Genomic DNA, 10000 nt, shown 5'->3' on the forward strand with positions numbered 1-10000 from the left:
ATTTTCACAGAAACAGTTTTATGCATAGTCATTTGTAGAACTAGCAGTTCTGCAAAACCTAGTATGTCGGACTAAATACTAAGACCTTGTTTGCGATTGTTAATAATACAATTGCTGGTGATCCAAATGCTTTTTTTTTAAATATTTCTAAACATACCAATCTGTTTTAAATTAAATGTTTTGTGTAAAACTTAGTTTTATGTATCTTTTGAAATTAATGTCTTGGTTTGATATGGTTGCTAATGCAGTAAAATTAATTGCATTAAAATGTGACTTAAGTATCAAATACATTCTAGGGCTACTTAATGTTTATAACAAATGTGAGAAAGATCTCTTGTTTCTGTTTTTAGAATGTAGCTGAAAACATTAGAGGTTACTGCAGTAGATGAGTTGGAGGCTGCTGATCCAGGAGAAGAGTGAGAAAAGGTAATTTATAAAAATCATATTCTGATTATTTATTCCCAAAATGTTGCAGGTACTTTGCATTGTTTTAGTATGTTTTTATCAGTACGTATTGTCTCTCTTAGTCACTGGGAGAGATTGACTGGATGGGTGAACACTATCTGTGAACCATGTCTTGAGATCAAAATGACTGAGATTTTGTGTGCAGTTTTAGGTGCTGGGGTTAGGATTGAGTTAGTCTGTGTGTATGTAGTGTGTATGGCTGAGACCTGTTTTATGAGAACACTGTGTCTAATAAGGACATGCATAGACCATCATGTAAGAGTCCTCTACCAAAGGAGTATTAGTGTGTCCGTGTGTTTGACAAATACATGGTATATCAGGGCTTTAGTGATGTACATGTTTAGTGTTTATCTGAGTGTATATGGAACAGACATGGTTTAGCAGTACACTGGGTATATGGGGACGTTGTCAATGTACATAAGCAGCTGTGTGTATAGTGTCTGACAGAAACCTGGTCTCGAGGGACTTCACTTTATAAAGTTATTTTATGAGCACCATTAACTTTATTAAATTAATTTCTCTTAAATTTGCATCTTATAGATGTAGACTTACTGACTATTGTACTTCCTTATCCCTCAGAGGTAAGGGTTTGTTACAGAAGCGCCACATAGCAGATTTGTTGTACCTTGTAGTAATGTGATAGTCAATGTACATCATCAGCTGTGTGTATAGTGTCTGACAGAAACCTGGTCTCGAGGACTTCACTATAAAGTTATTGTATGAGCACCATAAACTTTATTAAATTAATTTCTTTCAAATTTGCATCTTATAGATGTAGACTTACTGACTATTGTACTTCCTTATCCCTCAGAGGTAAGGGTTTGTTACAGAAGCACCACATAGCAGATGTGACCTGGGTGATTGTATATCATGAGAACAAAAGTGACCCAAATAGATTATAGTTAATGCATCATGCGTATTATTATATTGCTGGGTGTCAATTATATGGGTGCAAATTAATAGAGAGCCAAAAGATTATGAAAAGTAAAAAAATATTTATATATTGTTAATTATGTCCAAATGATAGTCCAAATGTGTTAACCTGGTTAAGAAGATGCTACAGCCAGGCTTACATTGTCTGATTTTTGGAATAACTCCAATATTTTACTGCTGTCTGTACATCAGATAGTCAGTGGAATGCGAGCGTAAATTTGAAACGTTAGTGAAGCTAAATGTATGTTTAAAATCAAAAATGCTTTGAGAATCTAATTGGTTTGTGTCCAGCCTAAAGGGAGGTAATAGCCATTAAAATATCCCTGGACAGGTCCATATAAAAGCATTTAGTTTTGTCTATTTTAGATTACCATTGTAAAGGGCCAATCTAAGCCTAAGAAACAGGATTCAAAAGAACTTTGTGAAAAGACAAAAAAAGTAAGGTTGCCTGATAGACATTATTTTTGTCATAAGAAATTCTGTTAAATAATTATAAACTGAGTATTTGTTTTGGTTATGTTTTTAAATATGTACTGAACAGTATCTTACAATAACAAAAACAGTTCTTGAACAAAAGAAAATATGACAAAGGTTTATATTGATAATTTGTATATCATATTACTGTTCAGTAGAATATACAAAAACCTTGCTATTTTATCACCTCAGCTTTGAAATTAAAGGTATGCATTTAAATTGTAAAATTATGAGTCCTTGATATGTCCTGTGTAGAATTAGGCTAGTATTAAGGCATCAAGATAAATTGGTGAAAATCTTTAATGTTATGATTATTCAAATCGATGAGCTTTTAGTTACAAACGAAACATACAGTAGTATTAATTTTTGCATCTGCTTTTAAGATAAACTCAACATTGATGCTAGTGATGGAAGTGACTCTGAGAGTGGGGCTGATGCTGCGAATTTGGATGCTTCCCTGAAGACACCAGCACAGATCAGTAGGTTTTCTAACTTGTTCTAACCATGTTTAATATGCGCCATAATATGTCAGTCCACACTGCTAATGTACTCAATGATGATTTCTTTTTTACAGGGATGTGAAGCAATCGGACACCAGAAGAGGAAAATGGTTTGCGTTGCATTTTTTTAGGTTATGATTTTTCAGGATTTTTCAGGACACTTTTTTCAATATATTAATTAGCAATAAGAATTTATATTACAAAAGGTAACATTATTCACATTTATTTGCTATTTATAATCCTAAACAAACCTCTGCCATCATACCTCTTTCACTTACTGTCTGTGGTTATGTTTGCATACACTCATTGATACAATTGAGTTCTTTCGATGTCCCATCTACATTTATGGCAATAGCAAACTCCCATTCCCAGAGCGACGTAGAAAAAGCTTTGGAGTTCCCATCAAGAAATGTACACACCAGGCATAACGTTATGATCTTATAACGTTATGACTAGTGATTGAATAACACTAGCTCTTTATTATGGCAGCTGATCGTGGGTGGGATTTATTAGGAGTGTAATTAGCTTTACAATTTTCCTCATTTTAAATTGGTTTAAGTGTCTTTATGTAATTCATTTGTATATCTAGCTCTCTGCAAGCTTTATATAACACTGAGCATTTTGGAGATTTCACTATGCACTAAACATTCAAATATCTAAACATCTTGGTTATCAGATTTCATTTATAATGGGTTTTTTGGTTCGTTTGTTTATGAATATTTTGCAGAGACTAAAAACTCTAAAAGAAGTCCCGAAAACTACAAGGAAAGGACTTGTTCTTTTAAGTCACTGATGTCTTGATAGTGCACCATGCTGTCAAGTCTGTGTTTGTGTGTGTCAGAGGGCCAATAAAACATGCCTGTCCCTTCAATACTGTGTGATGTCTTGTTTGTGTATTGTTAAAACCAATGTCCTGATAAAGCCCGTATGTCCTTACAAACACTATTTTTGTCAGAAGGCGGGACATTCGAGCAGGTCCTCATATACAACCATAATGTCAGGTCTTTATATAAATTGTTTAAATTTGTGTAAAGTAATTCTGAAGTGAAATTTGTTTTCCTCAGAGCTGATTAGATTTTTGACATTTGTAGCATCACTGTAGCACAAGGGAAGGGTGGGTACCTTTAAACCATGGTACAACTTGTTTACCAGGCAAAGTCCACCTAATACATAAAACCAGTATAGGTGTGTGTGTGTGTGTGTGGGTGTGTGCGTGTGTGTGTGTGTGTGTGTGTGTGTGTGTGTGTGTGTGTGTGTGTGTGTGTGTATATGCATGTGTGTGTGTGTGTGTGTGTGTGTGTGTGTGTGTGTGTGTGTGTGTGTGTGTGTGTGTGTGTGGTGTGTGTGTGTGTGTGGTTGTGTGTGTGTGTGTGTGAGTGTGTGTGTATATGCTGTTTTGTTGACAGCAGCGATCAGTACTTCTGCTTTTCTTCTCTTTTTGCTCCGTCTGTTTTACTCGTTTATCTCCATTTACTCCTTTATTTATATCACACCTGTCTGTTTGTTTCTCTTTCTCTTTTCTATCATCTATCTATCTATCTATCTATCTATCTATCTATCTATCTATCTATCTATCTATCTATCTATCTATCCTTCTCTCTTTCTTTCTATAGTCTATCTCTTTCTTGGTCTGTTGGCGGGGGTGGGGGTGGGGGGTTTCTCCTCTGCTCATTGTGGATTAGACAGAAACAGAGAGTTCCTGAGTGAGAAACTGTTCAGTGTCAGAGTGTAAATGTCATTATTTGAGGTTCCTTTGCGCTGAACCCTGACGTTCCTCCTCCCTCTCCTCCATCATCATGATTCACACCGCTGCATGCCATTCTTTTTTTGGGCAGCGACATCGAGAACGTAACTGCACATTTCACATGCAAGGGGAAAAAAACCCCTGTGGTGGTGTTGTGTTTAAGCTAATCCTCCTCGCTCCGCTTAAACAGGCAGCATAAACACATCTCAGCGTGATTTATACCCTCAGCACCTCACAGCAGATCCCCACAGAGCTCGTCTACATCCTGAACTTCTCCTCCGCCTCCACACGCCTTCACCAACACATTTTACTGCTTAACCAAACATGAACGAGGATTTAAAGCTTGAGAGAACACGCTAACTATCAAAGAGCACTTCTACAGCCTGCCTCGATGAACGCACATGTGCTAGAGGTGAGACAGGAGCAGGAGCAGGTGTAGTGAGCAGGAGCAGGTGTAGTGAGCAGGAGTGAGCAGGAGTAGGTGCAGTGAGCAGGAGCAGGTGAGCAGGAGTGAGCAGGAGCAGGCGTGGTGAGCAGGAGTAGGTGTAGTAAGCAGGAGTGGGTGTAGTGAGCAGTGAGCAGGAGTGAGCAGGAGTGAGCAGGAGTGTGTAGTGAGCAGGAGTGAGCAGGAGTGAGCAGGAGTGAGCAGGAGTAGGTGTGTGAGCAGGAGCAGGTGCAGGTGTGAGTGAGCAGGAGTGGTGTAGTGAGCAGGAGCAGGTGCAGTGAGCAGGAGTGGTGTGGTGAGCAGGTGCAGGTGCAGGTGCAGGTGTAGTGAGCAGGTGCAGTGAGCAGGAGTAGTGAGCAGGAGCAGGTGCAGGTGTAGTGAGCAGGAGCAGGTGTAGTGAGCAGGGTGGGTGTGGTGAGCAGGTGCAGTGAGCAGGAGTGTGTAGTGAGCAGGGCAGGCGTGAGTGAGCAGGGCAGGCGTGAGTGAGCAGGAGTGAGCAGGAGCAGGTATAGTGAGCAGGAGTGAGCAGGAGCAGGTGTAGTGAGCAGGGTGGGTGTAGTGAGCAGGAGCAGGAGCAGGTGGTGAGCAGGAGTAGGTGCAGTGAGCAGGAGCAGGTAGTGAGCAGGAGCAGGTATAGTGAGCAGGAGCAGGTAGTGAGCAGGAGCAGGCAGTGAGCAGGAGTAGGTGTGAGCAGGAGTAGTGAGCAGGAGCAGGTGCAGTGAGCAGGAGCAAGAGCAGGAGCAGGAGCAGGTGAGCAGGAGCAGGTGCAGTGAGCAGGAGTGAGCAGGAGCAGGTGCAGTGAGCAGGAGTGAGGTGTAGTGAGCAGGAGCAGGAGCAGGTGAGCAGGAGCAGGTGTAGTGAGCAGGAGCAGGTGGTGAGCAGGAGCAGGTATAGTGAGCAGGAGTGAGCAGGAGTGAGCAGGAGCAGGTGGTGAGCAGGAGTAGGTGTAGTGAGCAGGAGCAGGTGGTGAGCAGGAGTAGGTGTAGTGAGCAGGAGCAGGCGTGAGTGAGCAGGAGCAGGAGCAGGTGAGCAGGAGTGAGCAGGAGTAGTGAGCAGGAGCAGGTGTAGTGAGCAGGAGCAGGCGTAGTGAGCAGGAGTAGGTGTAGTGAGCAGGAGCAGGTGTAGTGAGCAGGAGTAGGTGTAGTGAGCCGGAGCAGGCGTAGTGAGCAGGAGTAGGTGTAGTGAGCAGGAGCAGGTGTAGTGAGCAGGAGTAGGTGTAGTGAGCAGGAGCAGGTGTAGTGAGCAGGAGCAGGTGTAGTGAGCAGGCTGATGGGGCAAATGTTCCTTTATTATAAGGAGTTGGTAAAGGGGCTTTTACTTGTCCCGTGTGTAATACAGCACAGTGAAACTCTTTCTTTACATATTCCAGTGATGTTTGGAAGCAGAGTGCAGGGTCAGACTCGATACATCGCCCCCTGGAGTACAGAAGGTTAAACATCTCACTCAAGGGCCCCATGAATAACAGCTTGGAGATACTGGGACTTGAACTCTGAACCTTAACTTTAGTAAACTTTAACCACTGAACTCGAACTTTCTGAACTGTAGTGTAGTTTCAGAATGTGTCTTCTGATATTTACATCCCATATATTTGATATTTACATGAATTGTAAATACAGTGTTTAATCACATTCTTATTACAATCTTTTATCCTTTATAGATACACAGTGTACAAATAATATATAAACATGAAGATCATCTACGATATACAATAAATACACCAATATATACAAACATGATACAGAATGTACAGAGTGGAGCAAAACCACATGGTGATTACTGCAGTAGAATGATGATGGTGATGCTGATGGTGATGGTAGATGGGAATAAAACTGGCTCTGAACCTGATGGAAGAAGATAAAGAGTTTGTGATTGCGATGTGCGAAGCCATTCTGATTAATTATGAATCCTACGTTATTGAAACTACTTACTGATGCACCATGCATATGAAGGTGCTGTAGAAATATTATTATAATGATTCTGAAGGTCATGGTGCTGGCTGACAGAATCTCCTGCTGAAGCTTGTGTCATTACCTCGGTGTTAAAGCCAGTGTTCGTGTTCTACACCGTACATCATCAATATAAATATTGGGTGTGAAAGCTGGTGCCAGAAGTTCCACTTCAGCTGGCGAGAATCTCCTGGTGTATGAGTTCTGTAATCAGTCACGACGGCGAGGCGGCGAAGGAGAACACATTCCGCTCGATGACTCGCCTACACATCTCGCGAAATGGCTCTTGGATGGCAGCGATGATGAATGGCTTCGTCCCTCATAAACCTCGTTGTAAACACTCGTTTCTCTCCAGCGTTCCCTCATTCCAGTGGAATGGTTTGCGTGTCGGTGCTCCTGCCTCGTGCTGGACCTAACGAGCTCCTTTAAAACCGATTGTGCCGGGGAAATGAGGCGTGGTGTTTGCATGATGATGGCCATGATTTAGCTCAGTGTTGGAGCTGTGATGTTCTGTTAGTGAGACTCGTACCACTATAAGGAGAAACTCAAAGTATTTATTTTTGTTGGAGGGGTCATGGTTTAGCAGGAGCCTCGAGAGCTCGATAGTCTCCTGCAGCGACGTGTTCTACTGTAATACTTACATTGTTGTGTTCAGATCATTATTTATACAATGAGACCGTCCATGCTCACTGTGTGTGTTCACCACCATGGTTACTACAGAAGATTCATTCAGGCATTATATCAGATCATGTTCCTCATCCATGATTGGCTAGTGTCCCAATAATGTGGATCGTTCTCGACGATCATCATGCACGAGTTGCTGAACGGTTTTGAAATTTTTGGGGGTCGAGCTTGTCAAAGTTCTTCCTAAACTCTCGTCGTCTTCCAGTGATGTTCTTCCAGTCTTAAAGTGTGTGTGTCGTTCAAAACACCTCACGAAGTGAAGACCAGTCATCACTGACTTATGAAGGTCGTGCCCCCTGTGACTGTGCGTGCAGCCTCGTGCTGCCCTCTGTTGGCATATTACAAAACTAGTCTCAATCTTTTTGGTACCACCTCATATATAATAGTAATTAATTGTGTTTCACGTTTTAATATGTTGTTCTGAGGCGTGTTTACTTATAAACTCAACCACTCATGGGATTTAATAGCAGTGCAGATCTTTAAGAAATGTATTTTTGATAATAAAAGGTTGAGTACGTGTGTGTGTGTGTGTGTGTGTGTGTGTGTGTGTGTGTGTGTGTGTGTGTGTGTGATGGGGGCATATCCTAAGTGTACGAAGGTGGATTCCACTTCACTCTTCACAGAGCCAGGACAAGGAGAAATTCCTCACACACACACACACACACACACACACACACACACACACACACACACACACACACACACACACACTCCTGCTCTGTCCATGTGTGTGATATTTATATTCTGGATGACTGATATGATTTTATGGGAAGTATTTTTTCTCTAAGGTTTGTCTTTATGAAAAACTCCTCACGTGTAGATCCGGAGTGAACGCTGGAGCACATGGTTGACGAGAATGACATCATGTTGTGATCGGAATCCCCCTGAGCGCGGGCCGCACCTTTAGCTGGTTATATTAATTGTCTTTCTCATGGTTGCCATGGCGATAAACAGGCAAACACAGAGACGTGTTGACCCCCTGTAGCCCCTGACGCTCGTCTCGCTCACGTGAACGTAATCCTCTTTGAAGCCGCCGCGTGAGTCACGCGATTAAATCGTTACCCGATGATCTCGCACCGTCGTTCATATTAAAACCGTCCCGATGTCCTTCTACATCACCTCATCACAATGTGCTCCGAGTTCACATCAGGATCTCCAGAAACATCACGATAACAGCTGTGAGTCCAACCAACCAAGAGAACCATTCTCTCCCTGCAAAGTCATTCCTGTTACAAAAACACAACTAAAACCAGACGCATGCACGTAGCTCCATCTCCATCTCCATCTTCATCTCCACCCAGAGAGAGAACGAACCCTGCTTCCTGACCTTTACTCTGCTGGAGCTCGCATCTCCAAACCCCATGATGTCAAACTTCTCCACCCGGTCAGGGACACACGAGGAACATTCTGCTTTATTAAAGTAACATCTGAGGAAGATATCTACACATCTACACGAGACTTCACCAGGAGGAACTGCACAGGAATCACATCGTTAAACGTCTCAAACACAAACCTCAGTTTCCCCGTGATCAGCTGCTCACACCACGTTCTTCTCTACTCCATCAATCTCCATGCAGGATCACTTCAGACAGTGAAAGTTTGGTTGTGTGTGTGTGTGTGTGTGTGTGTGTGTGTGTGTGTAGCTCAGCACCAGCACTTCATGACTAAGTGAAAAGCCACTTCAGCTCTTCCTCCAGGCTGTTTATTGTTTAGAAAGTGCTGAAACATATTCAAGTGGAACACCTGCAGCTCATGTGCACTTCCTCCACACCTCCACCTCCGTTACTGAGCAGGTGCCGATTTCACTCCGGTGAAAACTACGAGTTTATTATTGATTCACATTTTCAGGTTTTTTCCACTGAAATGTTTCAACCAAATGTAATAAAACAGGCAGAAGGTTGTAGCGGAGTTTCAATGTGATGTTTATGGATCATTAATGACGGTGTGAAGAACATCAGGGTCTGATACGGTTTTGAGCTGATCATTCACACACACAGTGAGTGAGTAAGGGAGTGTTTGTGTGAATGGATGTGTTTGTGTGTGTGTGTGTGTGTGTGTGTGTGTGTGTGTGTGTGTGTGTGTGTGTGAGAGAGAGTGTGTGTGAGTGCGTGTGTGTGTGTGTGTGAGAGAGAGTGTGTGTGAGTGAGTGAGTGAGTAATTATTTGTGTGAATGGATGTGTGTGTGTGTGTGTGTGTGTGTGTGTGTGTGTGTGTGTGTGTGTGTGAGAGAGAGAGAGTGTGTGTGTGAGTGCGTGAGTGTGTGTGTAGGTGAGTGAGTGAGTGTGTATGAGTGACTGTGTGTGAATGAGTGAGTGTGTGTGTCTGTGTGTGTGTGTGTGTGAGTAGGTGAGTGAGTGAGTGAGTGGGTGGGTGAGTGAGTGAGGAGTGAGTGAGTGAGTGAGTGAGTGTGAGTGTGTGAGTGACTGTGTGTGAGTGAGTGAGTGAGTGTGTGTGTGTGTGTGTGTGTGTGTGTGTGTGTGTGTGTGTGAGAGAGAGAGAGAGAGAGTGTGTGTGAGTGCATGGGTGTGTGTGTGTGGTGAGTGAGTGAGTGAGTGTGTATGAGTGTGTGTGTGTGTGTGTGTGTGTGTGTGTGTGTGTGTGTGAGTGAGTGGGTGAGTGAATGAGTGAGTGTGTGTGTGTGTGTGTGTGTGTGTGTGTGTGTGTGTGTGTGTGTGTGTGTGTGTGTGAGTGAGGAGTGAGTGGGTGAGTGAATGAGTGTGTGTGTGTGTGAGTGTGTGTGTGAGTGAGTGAGTGAGTGAGTGAGTGAGTGAGTGAGTGTGTGTGTGTGTGTGTGTGTGAGTGGTGGTGA

General features: G+C 42.9%; 1 protein-coding gene across 1 annotated transcript in view; it reads left to right on the forward strand.

The window, feature by feature from the left end:
* Nucleotides 1–10000, forward strand: part of ntn1a (netrin 1a) — a 63180-nt gene that overhangs the window by 34162 nt on the left and 19018 nt on the right.

The sequence above is a fragment of the Silurus meridionalis genome, chromosome 1 (assembly GCF_014805685.1).
Source record: "Silurus meridionalis isolate SWU-2019-XX chromosome 1, ASM1480568v1, whole genome shotgun sequence".
Lineage (NCBI taxonomy): Eukaryota > Metazoa > Chordata > Actinopteri > Siluriformes > Siluridae > Silurus > Silurus meridionalis.